Genomic DNA, 15,778 nt, shown 5'->3' on the forward strand with positions numbered 1-15,778 from the left:
CCAACTGGTTCAGAGGGATCGGTGGGTGGGTTGCCGGGATTATGCAGAGCATAATACATATAGTTATGATTATTGTAATCATATATGTGTTATTCAAGATTGTACTCAAGGGTATCTCAGTATGCACAAATAAATTTTGTGTAATAGATGCAAGAGTATAAAGTTTATTATTGCCGTACTAATTTTCTTTTATATTTTAGTATACTGCCGCATAAAGAAGAAAATGCACAAGCTTCATGCAAAAATTTATGACAAATAATAAAAGAATATGTCAAAGGGGGGAATTGTGGAGACCAGACTGAACCAAAGGATCCATTTTGTCTCCCAGATGAAATCTGCTTCTGCACAGCAAACTTGACATTTCCTTTTATAGAAGTAATCACGTGCGCATTTCTCCTTGATATTGTAGCCTTTCACCCACATACCAGATATTGTAACTTTTCACTAGTATAGATTTGCTTTGTAAGTGATTATGAAATATGAGCGCTTGTGCGCATGTCTGTAAATGCCTAACTTCTTACTATATAAAGAAGGGGCAGCGCCCAGTGAGGCAGGCGTGCTCCGGGGCTACCCCTGTTTATGAACACACAACCTTTGTGCTGCGTGTCATTTACTTGGATTCCTCAATCCAGGAAGCCAGGGACGGAAGAGGACTCAACATCGGCGACTTTTGAAAATGAACGACCCGTTTCGCTCAACCCTAGTAGTCAGGAATCATTACTTTTTTAACCAAGCATAGGAGTAAAATTATGGAATCAATTATGAGGGAAAAAAATACACTTCTATTGCTGGATGGAAATCAAAAGTGTCCTGACGTTTTGCGATTCCAACAAATTGGCATCAGACTTAAATGGGTTGTCCCACAAATAAAGCACACGTTAAATCAATGCATCTTGGAATAAAATGAATGCATTTCCAAAATTGGAGGTGTAAAAAAAACAAAAACTATATATATATATATATATATATATATATATATATATATATATATATATATATATATATATATATATATATATATATATATATATATATATATATATACACACTATGAATTAACACATGTGGAATTACCGTATATACTCGAGTATAAGCCGACCCGAGTATAAGCAGAGACCCCTAGTTTTGCAACAAAAAACTGGGAAAACTTATTGACTCGAGTATAAGCCTAGGGTGGGAAATGCAGCAGCAACTAGTAAATTTCAAAAATAAAAATATATACCAATAAAAGTAAAATTAATTGAGACATCAGTAGGTTAAGTGTTTTTGAATATCCATATTGAATCAGGAGCCCCATATAATGCTCCATACAGTTTATGATGGACCCCATAAGATGCTCCATACAAAATACGCCCCATAAGATGCTCCATATTAAAATATGCCCCATATAATGCTGCATAAATGCTGATTACGGCCCCATAAGATGATCCATACGGAATTGGCCCATATACCGTAATGCTCCACAAATGCTGATTATGGCCCCAAAAGATGCTCCATATAACAATGTGCCACATGTAATGCTGCTGCTGCAATTAAAAAAAATAAAATAAATGACATACTCCCCTCTGGTCGCTGCCTACTGCTCCTCTGGCGACTCTAGGTTCAGCACCTGTTCACACTGAGTCTATGTTTGGATGTGCCGGTCATGTTTTTGAAATGTATTCTCTAGCCTTCTGATCGTGCACTCCGCCTCCTAGCTTCAGGTGTTTTAATTACAGCAGGTCCAATACCCCTCCACAGAGAGAGAATTTTAGTCTAGTAAGAGGTTTTCACATGTACCCATTCAGATGGAGACGTTTATTCTCAGCGAGGTAAGGCAAGTTTAGGACCTGGTATAAGAGAGATGCCGTAACGGGGCTACCAGGTACACATAAAATTGGCCATTTTTCTGCGCTAAAAGCTCTCATTTTTCATATTTCTAGTGCAGTAATGCAGTTCAAATTTCGTTTTTCAAGTTTGTATGTTCTAGCGCTGCAGTGTGCTGCCTTATTTACTTAACTGCTGCTCCTCAGTGTCCCGTCTCTCCGAAGTGACTGTTCAGGCAGAGGGCGGTGCGCACACTAATACGTCATCGCGCCCTCTGACCTGAAAAGTCACTGCAGAGGACAGGGAAGACGGAGCGGGGGTGGAACGGGGAAAGGTGAATATGAAATACTCACCTGCTCCCGGCGTGGTCCCTGGCAGCTTCTCCCGGACAGATGGTCTCTGGCGTCGGCAGCTTCTTCCCCTGTTCAGCGGTCACTGGTACCGCTCATTACAGGAATGAATATGCGACTCCACCCCTATGGGAGTGAAGTCCATATTCATTACTTTAATGAGCGTTACCAGTGACTGCTGAACAGGGGAAGAAGCTGCCGGCACCGGAGACCATGGGACACGCAGGGACCGCGCCAGGAGCAGGAGAGTATGTGACCGTCGTCGCTCCCCCTCACCTGCCGACCATGACTCGAGTATAAGCTAAGAGGGGCACTTTCAGCCCATTTTTTGGGGCTGAAAACCTCAGCTTATACTCGAGTATATACAGTATTTACTTAACAAAAAAGTGTTAAGCAACTGAAATTAGGTCTCATATTCTAGGTTCTTCAAAGTAGCCACCTTTTGCTTTGATGACTGCTTTGCACACTTTTGGCATTCTCTTGATGACCTTCAAGAGGTAGTCACCGGGAATGGTTTTTAATTCACAGGAGCGCCCTGTCAGGTTTAATAAGTGGGATTTATTGCCTTATAAATGGGGTTGGGACCATCAGTTGTGTTGTGCAGTCAGTCGGTCAGTCGGTCTGAAAAATTGGGAAAACTTAGAAAGTGTCCCCAAGAGCAGAGGCAAAAACCATCAAGCGCTACAAAGAAACTAGCTCACATGAGGACCGCCCCAGGAAAGGAAGACGAAGAGTCACCTCTGCTTCGAAGGATAACTTTATCCAAGTCACAAGCCTCAGAAATCGCAGGTTAACAGCAGCGGAGATTAGAGACCAGGTCAATGCCACACAGAGTTTTAGCAGCAGACACATCTCTACAACAGCTGTTAAGAGGAGACTTTGTGCAGCAGGCCTTCATGGTAAAATAGCTGCTGAAACCACAGTGTTTAGTTGGACCATCATTTATTTTTCAACAGGACAATGACCCCAAACACACCTCCAGGCTGTGTAAGGGCTAGTTGACCAAGAAGGAGAGTGATGGGGTGCTACGCCAGATGACCTGGCCTCCACAGTCACCAGACCTGAACCCAATCGAGATGGTTTGGGGTGAGCCGAACCGCAGAGTGAAGGCAAAAGGGCCAACAAGTGCTAAGCATCTCTGGGAACTCCTTCAAGATTGTTGGAAGACCATTCCTGGTGACTACCTCTTGAAGCTCATCAAGAGAATGCCAAGAGTGTGCAAAGCAGTCAAAGCATAAGGTGGCTACTTTGAAGAACCTAGAATATAAGACAATTTCAGTTGTTACACACTTTTTTGTGAAGTATATAATTCCACATGTGTTAATTCATAGTCTTGATGCCTTCAGTGTGAATGTATAATTTTCATAGCCATGAAAATACAGAAAAATTATATATATATATTACACACATACAAACATGTATACATACCGTATATACTCGAGTATAAGCAGAGATTTTAAGCCCAAATTTTGGGGCTGAAAGTGCCCCTCTCGGCTTATACTCGAGTCATGGTCGGCGGGTGAGGGGGAGAGAGGACTGTCGCATACTCACCTGCTCCTGGTGCCCCTGAAGCGGTCCCTACCTGTCCGATGGTCTTCGGGTGCCGCAGCTCTCCTCTGTTCAGCGGTCACGTGTTACCGCTCATTAAAGTAATGAATATTGACTCCACTCCCATAGGGGTGGAGCCGCATATTCATTCCTGTAATGAGCGGTACCATATGACCGCTGAACAGAGGAAGAAGCTGCTGGCTCCCAGAGACCATCTGTCCGGGAGAAGCTGCCAGGGACCCCGCTGGGAGCAGGTGAGTATTTCATAGTCACCTGTTCGTGTTCCACCCGCCGGGTGCCGCACCGTCTTCCTGTCCTCTTGCAGTGACTGTTCAGGTCAGAGGGTGCGATGAGGTATTAGTGTCAGAGCGGAGAGACGGGATGCTGAGGAGCAGCGGTCAGCAAGCAAGGAGAGGGGAGTATGTTGTTTATTTTTATTGCAGCAGCATTCTATATGGCACAGTTTTATATGGAGCATCTATGGGGCCATACTGAACTGTATGGAGCATCTATGGGGCAATAATGAAATGTATGGAGCATTATATGTGGCACAGTTTTATATGGAGCATCTATGGGGCCATAATGAACTTGTAATGCAGCATTACAAGGGGCACAGTTTTATATGGAGCATCTATGGGGCCATAATGAACTGCATGGAGCATTATATGGGGCACATTTTTATATGGAGCATCTATGGGGCCATAATGAACTGTATGGAGCATTATATGTGGCACATTTTTATATGGAGCATCTATGGGGCCATAATGAACTGCATGGAGCATTATATGTGGCACGTTTGTATATGGAGCATTATATGGGGCGTATTTTAATATGGAGCATTATATGGGGTTCCTGATTCAATATGGATATTCAAAAACACTTAAACTACTGATGTCTCAATTAATTTTACTTTTATTGGTATCTATTTTTTACTTTTGAAATTTACCAGTAGCTGCTGCATTTTCCACCCTAGGCTTATACTCGAGTCATTAAGTTTTCCCAGTTTTTTGTGGCAAAATTAGGGGGGGTCGGCTTATACTCGGGTCAGCTTATACTCGAGTATAAACGGTACATATACACACACATCTTTATTATAAAAAATGTTAAATTTTGTGTTTCTGTGCGGTCGCCGCACACCTCAAATCGCCGCATGCGGACACATCCGCATACAATGCATGTCCCTGTGTACCCAATCTTAAAGATGGGCACACAGGGCAAAGCAGGACGCAGGCGGAAGTAGGCGGAGCTTCACGGCGGAAGCAAGGAAGTACGCTGCCATCCGCAGCGCACAGCATCGCAAGTGTGAAACCAGCCTAAGTGGGTTGTCCACTTTCAGGAAAGTGTGCCCCAGTTTCTGGAAAAAACCCGAAAGGATCTCATCAGTTATTCGCCATCCCTGGGCTCACCTACTGTCCCTGCACCTTGCCTGTAGCGGTAATGTCACATCACACAATGTCAATAGCATACGGCACTGTTCTAGCTGATCATAGAGTTCAGCTGTGGTGCGCTGCAGCAAGGTTCAGAGCACCTACAGCTGAGCGCTCGAGAGCGCCTACAGGGGGGGACATTACCGTTACAGCCAAACAGGGCCTGCACTGAATCAAGGGGGGAAAGGTACCTGCATAGTTTTAGATTTTACAGAATTTGGGGCTTGTTTTCCTGAAAGTGGACAACCCCTGTAAGTACACTGAAATCAGGGGGAGGGGCAGGGAATGGGGCTTTGTAGATACAGGTAAGGACTTGGCTGTAGCGTTTTTAACAGAATCATAAGCTACAGGCTGGTCACTGTCATCCAATCACAGACTGCTGGAGAATACATGGAATTTACCAGTGAGAAATTGGGCTTGGCCTGGGGTTATGACGGTATTGCCTAGAGGCAGTATATGGAGGTGAATCCCACTGTAAACAGTGGTGCATGTTACGGCCTGCTGTTAGGGATCTACATCACAAGGCATCCAGGTGTATTTCTCTGGTGGAACGCTCAAAGCCTAATGTGAACAGAGCCCAACACTGAAGGCTTCCATTTCATTTTACAAGGAAATGACACTGGTCAGTTTTTGGGAGGAATTCGTTTTAACCTTCGCTTTTGTACCTCTATAATGTAAATCTCTCTAATTTTTCCAGATAAAACACCCAAGTGTATACTAACATTTTCAAGGAAAAGTTAAAGTTTTCATTGGCAGCATTTTTGGGCTTAGAACATTTTCTGTTTGCTTCCAAGCCTAGAGTTCACATTTATAGAGCCATTTTAGGGCTTAATTTTTTAAGAGTCGTGATTTTCTCAATGTTTTTTTTTATATGACTTCTTGATTGTTTTTTTATTTCATATTTGCATGTCAGTACAATGAAGGCGCTACATTTTTTAGCAGGTTTTATTATTTTTTTCCCCGTTAACCTTGCAGCATAAATAATGAGATTTTTCTTTAGTAGTTATGGACACGGCAATACCAATTGTGTACTTTTTTTTTTTTTTTTTTAGTTTTCACACATAAGCTGTGTTTTTTTGTGGTGAAAGTTTTTTTTTTTTTTTTTAAATTGTGTTTTAGTCCCTCTATGGACTTGAATGTTTTTCATTTTACTCGCAATACTAATATACCACAGTGCATGAGATCCATCAGGTTTTACAATGACACTGCCCATTGTACTCTGCTTATGACAGGGCCTAACCCCCAAAGACATTACTTTGCTTTGGGATAGCATGGCAACTTCTGGAACCTGCAATTGCGATTATTGGGTCCCAATATATTAACCCCTTCATGACCCCAGCTTTTTTCGGTTTTGCGTTTTCATTTTTCGCTCCCCTCCTTCCCAGAGCCATAACTGTTTTATTTTTCCGTCAATATGGTCATGTGAGGGCTTGTTTTTTTTGCAGGACGAGTTGTACTTTTGAACGACACCATTGGTTTTACCATGTTGTGTACTAGAAAATGGGAAAAAAAAATTCCAAGCGCAGTGAAATTGCAAAAAAAAAGTGCAATCCCACACTTTTTTTTTGTTTGGATTTTTTGCTAGGTTCACTAAATGCTAAAACTGTCCTGCCATTATGATTCTCCAGTTCATTACACGTTCCTAGACACCAAACATGTCTATGTTCTCTTTTATCTAAGTGGTGAAAAAAATTCCAACTTTGCTAAAAAAAAATTGTGCCATATTCTGATACCAGTAGCGTCTCCATTTTTCGTGATCTTGGGATGGGTGAGGGCTTATTTTTTGCGTGCCGAGCTGGCGTTTTTAATGATACCATTTTGGTGCAGATACGTTTTTTTCATCGCCCGTTATTGCATTTTAATGCAATGTCGCGGCGACCAAAAAAACGTAATTCTGACGTTTCTAATTTTTCCTCACTATGCCGTTTAGCGATCAGGTTAATCCTTTTTTTATTGATAGATCGAGCGATTCTGAACTCGGCGATGGCAAATGTGTATATTTGTGTTTTTTATGTTTTATTTTGAATGGGGCAAGAAAGGGGGGGTGATTTAAGCTTTTATATATTTATTTCATATTTTTTAAAACATTTTTTTTTTTTTTTTACTTCTGCCATGCTTCAATTAGAAGCTGGCATAGCCTGATTGGCTCTGCTACATAGGAGCGATGCTCAGATCGCTCCTATGTAGTAGAATTGCTGCATTGCTATGACTACGGGGTGGCGATCACAGCAATTCGACATCAACAACCATAGAGGTCTTCAATAGACCTCTGGTTGTCATGCCGACGCATCGCTGACCCCCGATCATGTGACGGGGGTCAGCGATGCGCTCATTTCCGGCCCGATGGCGGGAAGCGCTAGTTAAATGCCGCTGTCAGTGTTTGACGGCGGCATTTAACTAGTTAATAGCAGTGGGTGGATCACGATTCCACCCGCCGCTATTGAGGGCACATGTTGGCTGTACAAAACAGCTGACATGCCCCGGCTTTGATGCGGGCTCCCCGCCAGAGTCTGCATTAAAGCGGGGTTCTGACCTTGGACGTACTATCCCGTCCGAGGTAAGAAAGGGGTTAAAGAGGGAGCCATCTCACTCAGTTAAAGGGACTGTCACCTGAATTTGGAGGGAACAATTTTCAGCCATAGGGGCGGGGTTTTCGGGTGTTTGATTCACCCTTTCCTTACCCACTGGCTGCAATATTGGATTGAAGTTAATTCTCTGTCCTCCATAGTACAGGCCTACGTAAGGCAAGATTGCCTTGTGCAGGCGTCTACTACGGAGTACAGAGAATGAACTTCAATCCAATATTGCAGCCAGCATGCAGCCAGCGGGTAAGGAAAGGGTGAATCAAACACCCGAAAACCCCGCCCCTATGGCTGAAAATTGTTCCCTCCAAATTCAGGTGACAGAGTCCCTTTAACCATCTAGATATATAGAAAATGTTCAGCACAGCCAAAAGGAGGAGGTGCACGGTCATAGGTTCCCAAGCCTTTATGTAAAATGCAAGTGACTAGCACACTCCAAAAGTGTTGTGATGCAAAGTGGGGGTTTTATTTACATACAGTATTCACAAACGTTTTGGTCGTTACTGGACCTTCATCAGTGTGCTAGTATACTAGTATGCTTAGAGAAGCCCCGAGTAGCAAAGTTAGATTGCATCAATAAGAAGCCTGAAGACATATAGGTCGCGGGGGTAGGCACAAGCCGCAGAGATACAATGGTGTGTCACAAGTGACACTAACTGCTGGATGGAGCAGGAGCCACGCGGAATGTACTGCCAGTATGGGCTGCAAAATAGTGCGCATGAGGTAGAAACAAGCTACTGAGATAGGGTAGTGTGTCACGGACTGACACTATATGCGGAGCCTGCACTTGCGGTGGACACCGCGTGCTTCCTGTTGCTGATGAGGCGGATAGTGCGCACTATTCTTGCAGCCCAGACTGGCGGTGTATACCGTGTGGCCCCTGCTTCATTCAGCAGTTTGTGCCTACCCCTTGAGCACTATTTTGCAGCCCATACTGGCGGTACATACCACGTGCCTCCTGCTTCATTCCGCAGATAGTGTCAGTCCGTGACACACTACCCTATCTCAGTAGCTTGTTTCTACCTCATGCGCACTATTTTGCAGCCCATACTGGCAGTACATTCCGCGTGGCTCCTGCTCCATCCAGCAGTTAGTGTCACTTGTGACACACCATTGTATCTCTGCGGCTTGTGCCTACCCCCGCGACCTATATGTCTTCAGGCTTCTTATTGATGCAATCTAACTTTGCTACTCGGGGCTTCTCTAAGCATACTAGTATACTAGCACACTGATGAAGGTCCAGTAACGACCGAAACGTTTGTGAATACTGTATGTAAATAAAACCCCCACTTTGCATCACAACACTTTTGGAGTGTGCTAGTCACTTGCATTTAACCATCTAGATGTCACAGTCGCAATTGACAGCAGTATTAGTGTATGTGCACACGTTGCAGATTAGCCTGTGGAATTTTCTGTGCAGATTCTTCCTCTCTTGCCAGAAAACACAGGTGCGGATTTCATGCGTTTTTTTTCATGCGGATTTGTATGCGTTTTAGAAAGCTAAATAAATATCTATTGTGATGTAATTTCTTGTCCAACCTCTTCATTTACATACTCCATTGAAGAATAATGTTTACACACATAGAGAGACAAATAGATAGAGCTATGGATAGATAGACAGATAGAGCTACAGATAGATGATAGATAGATCTTAAAGGGAAGGTGCCACAGTTTTCTTGCAGTTTTTTTGTGAAATTAAGCTAAAAATAGTAAATAAAATGTATTAATGCAATATTTGCAAACATTTCTATATGAAAAATATTATATATTTTCTTACAAATATATATATTTACCACTAAGGGGAGCATTTTCCGTTTAAGACCTCAAGCAGCTATAGTGAGACTTACCAGCTTTACTGTTAGGCTACTTTCACATTGCGTCGATACGGGGTTGTCGCTAAGCCTTCGGCGCGACGTACCAATGCACGTTGTGAAAATTTGGCACAAAGTGGGCAGCGGATGCAGTTTTTCAACGCATCCGCTGCCCATTGTAAAGTCCCGAGGAGGAGGGGGAGTTCCAGCCGCGCATGCGTGGTAGGATACGATGTGTGGCCATCCATCACAATTCGTCGCTAATGCAAGTCTATGGGAAAATGCAGGATCCTGTATTCTCAAAAAAACTATGGATTGTGACGGAAGCTGAAAAACGCAAGTGTGAAAGAAGCCTTAGCTGGAAAATTGGGGCAGCAACTGCTGACATCATCATTTCCCTCCTCTTTTGGGTGGTCTAGTATCCCTGGGGCAGAATGAAGAGCAGCATCACAGGGCAGCGCCATTTTGTGTGTGACTGCCCTGTGACCTACTATCACCAGCAGTTACTGCATCAGAAGCAGTGCTTGTTTACAGAGGAGCAGAAGATAATGGACTCAGCAGCATGGTGAACTGGAGGAAGAGTGAAGACATGTGGTGTGTATGGAGCAGCATTGTCTGAGGGGAGCTGTCTTTGACTCATCCATCAGTAAGATAAGGAGATCCAGGTCTGCAGTGAATGGCCAGGCATAGTGTGAGGGAGGGGAGAGATACATTGGTATGGCTGAGAGAGACTGATGGGAGAGCGAGACATGTAGTATGATGAGTGAGACACGTATGGATCATGATGGGGGAGAGAGATACACATGGAACAGAAGGGGTGAGACACATGGAGCATGATGGGGGAGAGAGATACATATGGAACAGCAGGGGTGAGACATATGGAGCGTGATGGGGAGAGAGATACACATAGAATAGCAGGGGTGAGACATGGAGCGTGATGGGGAAAGACACGTAGTATGATGAGTGAGACATATGGAGAATGACGGGGAAAGACACACATGGAATAGCAGGGGTGAGACACTTAGGCTATGTGCACACGTTGCGGATTTTGATGCTTTTCCGCAGCGTTTTTGGATGCGCGGAATTGCATCAAATCCGCAGTGTAGTGCACAAGCAATGTTAGTCAATGGGAAATTGAGAATTGTTGTGCACACGCTGTGGAAAAATAAGCACGGATTTGCAGGGTTTTATTTTCCGCAGCATGTCAATTCTTTTTGCGGATCTGAACCCATTGACTACCATTGAGTCAGGCAAATCCGCAGCAAAACCGCAGGTTTAAAAATCTGTAGTTTTGCTGCGGAGTTGCGTGCGATAAACGCTGCAGAAAGGGAGGAGGAAGAGTGTGTGGAGACTTGTGTGTGCGGAGACTGTGTAAGCTGTGAATATGTGCGTGTCTGTGTGTATCTGCGTGTATGTGTGTGTGCGGGAACAGGGAGTATACTGCTGTTTTTTTTTTGTTTGTTTTTTTTTACAGGAGATCGAGGGCGTTGCATGGATTAGCTGAATAATAAAGATGGGAAACTGTTGTGTTTTATTTTATTAAAATACTTTATTCTGGCTGTGTGTTTATTTAACCCCTTAACAACTATAGGATTAATAATGGATAGGCGTCTTATTGATGCCTCTCCATTACTAAGCCGGCTTGATGTCACCTTACAATACAAAGGTGACATCAACCCCGCAAATATTACCCATATGACACCACTACAGGGCAGTGGGAAGAGAGAGGCTAAGTGCCGGAATTGGCGCATTTTAGAGATGCGCCATTTCAGGGGTGGCTTTGAGCTGGTGTTTTTAGCTGGGGAAGGGGGGGAGGTGGCAATATCCATGGCCCCTTCCTAGGCTATTAATATCAGCCTCCAGCTGTCTGCATAGCCTTTTCTGGTTATTAATTATAGGGAAACCCCACGTCGTTTATTGGGGGGGGGTGCCCCTATTTTAATAGCTAGTAAAGGCTAAATATACAGCTGCGGGCTGATATTCATAGCCTGGCAAGATCCATGGGTATTAACCCCTTCCTAGGCTATAAACCTCATATAGTTCTCACATAATACCGCCATATAGATCACACATAATGGTGACATATAGTTCTCACATAATACTGTCATATAGATCACACATACCGCCATTGTGGTCTCATACAATACCGCTATATATTTCTCACATAATACCGCCATATAGATCACATATAATACCATCATATAGATCACACACAACACCATGTAGATCACACATAAAACCACCAAATAATTCTCACATAATGCCACATAGATCACACCTAATCCCACAATATATTTATCATACAATACAGTCATATATTTTTTACATTATTCCACCATACTGATCAAACATAATACCACCATACAGATCACATATAATACCGTCATATAGATCACACATAATGCCATAATACAGATCACTAATACTTGGCGGCATCAAGTGTGGTCTATATAGCAGTATTATGTAATAAATATATATGGCAGTATAATGTGTGGTCTTTATGGGAGTATTATGTGATAAATAGATACGGCCGCATTATGTGTGATCCATATGGCAGTGTGCTGGTCTATGGGGGGGGTCACAGAGAGAAATATATGGTGGAGGGAGCAGGGTGACAGGAGCACAGAGTATTTCAGGAGAGCAGTAAGCTGGTCTATGAGTGGAGTGTGCACATGCTGACACACGCTCACAACTGTATACTTAGCCTTTACTGGCTAATAAAATGGGGGACCCCAAACAAAAAACAAATGATGTGGGGTCCCCCTATAAATAATAACCAGCAAAGGCTATGCAAACAGCTGCGGGATATTAATAGCCTAGGAATGGTTCATGGATAGTGCCCCCCCGAGCTAAAAACTATCAGCTCTCAGCCGCCCCAGAAATGGTGCATCTATTAGAGGTGCCTTTTCTGGCACTTTGCCCGGCTCTTCCCACTTGCCCTGTAGCAGTGGCAAGTTGGTTTCATATTTGTGGGGTTGATGTCACCTTTCTATTGTCAGGTGACATCAAGCCCACAGCTTAGTAATGGAGAGGTGTCTATAAGACACCTATCCATTACTAATCCTATAGTTGTATTGTAAATAAAGACACAGCAAGTATAAAGTCCTTTCTTAATCTTAATTAAACCATACTTACCGAACGCATAATCCCTGAATCCCTCGTCTCCTGCAACAAAAATAAACCACAAATATTCCTCACCTGTCTGCCGAGAAGATAATCCATAATGTTCCACGGCGATCCTGATCACTTTAGGGGCAATCACATCAGTGATATGACTGCTCTCAAATACAGCCGGCGATAAACTGACAGGAGGTGATCGGCCCCTGCAGTGGATCACTGCGCCGCTGTGAGTATGTTTTTTTTATTTTTATGTGAATGTGTATGTAATGAAACTTTTTTTTTTTTTTTTTAAACTGTGAGCACAGGTGACGGCAGATGATACTACTCTCCCATCAGACATAGCCCAATGGGAGCAGTAGTCTCAACGGTCCGCGTCTGCTTTTTTACCGCAGCGTCACAGTCAGCTGCGGAATCACCCTGACATCTGCCAGCATGATCCCGCAGAGCTGTGACCAGCAGTACTGGTGGTAGTGTTACAGCTGTGGGGTGATGATGACATGTGACAACATGACTCTTGGAGCTCCTGTTATCGTACGCACTGAACTGTGTGTGCAATGGGGAAAGACATGCAGGGGGAAAGGAGTGCATAGGAGGGAGAGCGACCCATGGGGAGAGAGACACGCAGGGGGAGAGGAGTGCATAGGAGCAAGAGCGACCCATGAGGAGTGAGACATGCAGGGGGGAGAGGGAGAGCGACCCATGGGGAGAAAGACATTCAGGGGGAGAGGAGTACATAGGAGCGAGAGCGACCCATGGGGAGAGAGACATGCAGGGGGAGAGAGACATGCAGGGGGAGAGGAGTGCATAGGAGTGAGCGACCCATGGGGAGAGAGATGCAGGGGGAGAAGAGGGAGAGCGACCCATGGAGAGACATGCAGGGGGGAGAGCAACCCATGGGGAGAGAGACATGCAGGGGGGAGAGGAGTGCATAGGAGGGAAAGCGAACAGGCACAGGGGGATGGAGAGCCAACATGGGGAGAGACAGTCACCTCCGGGGTCACAGAGGGAGATATATGGGGGAAGGAACAGGGTGAAAGGGCACAGAGTATTTTACGAGAGCAGTGTGCTGAACTATGGGAGATCACAGAGATGATCCCTGCTGTGTGCATGCTACTTCTCTCCAGTTTTGTGAAGAACATTCTTGCCATCCCCCCTTCCACCTTAATCGCTGTCCTGTCAGCTGTCCTGCTCTCTCTCCAGGTGTCAGCTCCCTCTCTCTGCAGGCTGTGAATGCAGCTTACCAGAGATCACTGGGACTGTGTGTGAGTGGGGAGGCGGAGACAGAGCAGAAGGACACAGGGCAGCGTGTGAGCCGCAGCAGAGGACGTCTGCTCAGGACACACAGTGCCTGGAGTACAGAGGAGCACGGAGGTAAATCACCCACACTCCCCACTCTCCATCTTCCGGCTCCAGTGAGCGCTTCTGTCCTGCGATAGAGAGTAAGTAGAGCTCGGCAGATAGCACTGGGCTATAATAAAATGGCGGCCAGTCACACCTACAGCAGTGAATTGTGCAGCCCACAGAGGCGTGCCCAGCTCACTGCTAATGCTGCTGCAATGTTTGAGATAGGAGATAATAAACCACCGCGGACCCTATGTCCATGGGGTGCCGTATGATGACACAGTGTCGTGCTACTGCTGTGAACACAAATAGTAATACAGGAGAAACAGGAGTCAAATGCTAGTAATTACAAAAGTAAACAAACTTTATTAAATCACATATACAAGAACAAGATTAAAATCGTTTTAGTACGTAATACACACAATTCATTGAGCAATCAGTATATGATATAACAATATGAGGTAGAAGACAACAATTCCAACTAAGTGAGTACCGGTAAGGCATGCCCCCACAAATGGGCTGTCATTGTATAATAAAGGTCAGTCTATATGGCATAAATGTACGCAAAGTAACGCCATAGATATGCAGATAAGTAAGGCTGTGTTATACCAAGATTGCACGCCCCTGAAGTTGAACTCGCACCGAAACGTGCGTTGGGGAGTGAGGTCCGGGACGCTTACCTGACACAATTATGGGTAACTACTTTGTTTAAATATATGCTTCAGTAGCTAATGCCTATGTCATCAGCAGGTGGGGTAATTGGCTGATATGGGTCTTTGCACTTGCTGGATGGCTTAGAGTGGATGAGACTAGCGGTGGCTAATGATTTATAGGGATATGTACTGCTTATAAATCCACTGCTAATGGCTATCTAATATAACCCATTGCCAATCTTGGTATAACAAATGAATTGTGTGTATTATGTACTAAAACGATTTTAATCTTGTTCTTGTATATGTGATTTAATAAAGTTTGTTTACTTTTGTAATTACTAGCATTTGACTCATGTTTCTCCTGTATTACTATATATTGTTGAGTTGTGTTGCCCTTTCGAAATATGCAATTTAGCATACACATGCAATTTTATGCATGGTAAAAAACTAACATGTCTTGGGGACTATTTATTAAATTGCTGTGAACACAAGATGTCAGCCCCCAGTGCCTTCTTTAAACTTGTAACACACGAAATCTGTTTCACATGCATTCAAAACTTGGTTATAACAGCATGTTAAGCTACATTACAGTGATTTATTAATGATCTACAAACTCAGTACCTTCCCTTTAAGGCTAAACCCCCCCACAAAATTGTGGTTGATGCAGCAAGGTGTCAGCTACAATGTGCAGCTGACACTTGCTGCATTTTTGACCATCAGGAGGGTAGATCACTTTGAAGATCAGGGTCCCTTAATATCAGCTATAAAAGAAAAGGTATATATACCATTTTGGCATTCTCAACTTTTTTCTTTTTTTTTTTTTTTTTTTTTAGATACAAGTTCCCTTTTGTGTGGACAGGGGAAATTGATTCTGTGTCCCAAATACCTGGGAGCCAAAACTATTTTTTTTTTAGTTTTAGAATGGAGTGGCATTGGCTTGTTTTTCGTGGGACAAGCTGAAGTTCACATCTGTACCATTTTGAGGTAAATATGGCATTTTCATCACTTTTCATACCATCCCATGGGAGGTGAATTTAAGAAAAGAAAAAAAAAAAATATGACAACATTCCTTTTTTTCTCCAATCAATCCTGGCAGTCGAAGCATTGTCTGTCTGCAAGTTTAGGTTAACTGGCATTATT

At 43.8% G+C, this 15,778-nt stretch overlaps 1 protein-coding gene across 8 annotated transcripts in view; it reads right to left on the reverse strand.

The window, feature by feature from the left end:
• Positions 1-15,778, reverse strand: part of MBD3 (methyl-CpG binding domain protein 3) — a 112,933-nt gene that overhangs the window by 23,258 nt on the left and 73,897 nt on the right. The gene's annotated exons all lie outside the window — the stretch shown is intronic.

This window comes from Ranitomeya imitator, chromosome 1 (assembly GCF_032444005.1).
Source record: "Ranitomeya imitator isolate aRanImi1 chromosome 1, aRanImi1.pri, whole genome shotgun sequence".
Lineage (NCBI taxonomy): Eukaryota > Metazoa > Chordata > Amphibia > Anura > Dendrobatidae > Ranitomeya > Ranitomeya imitator.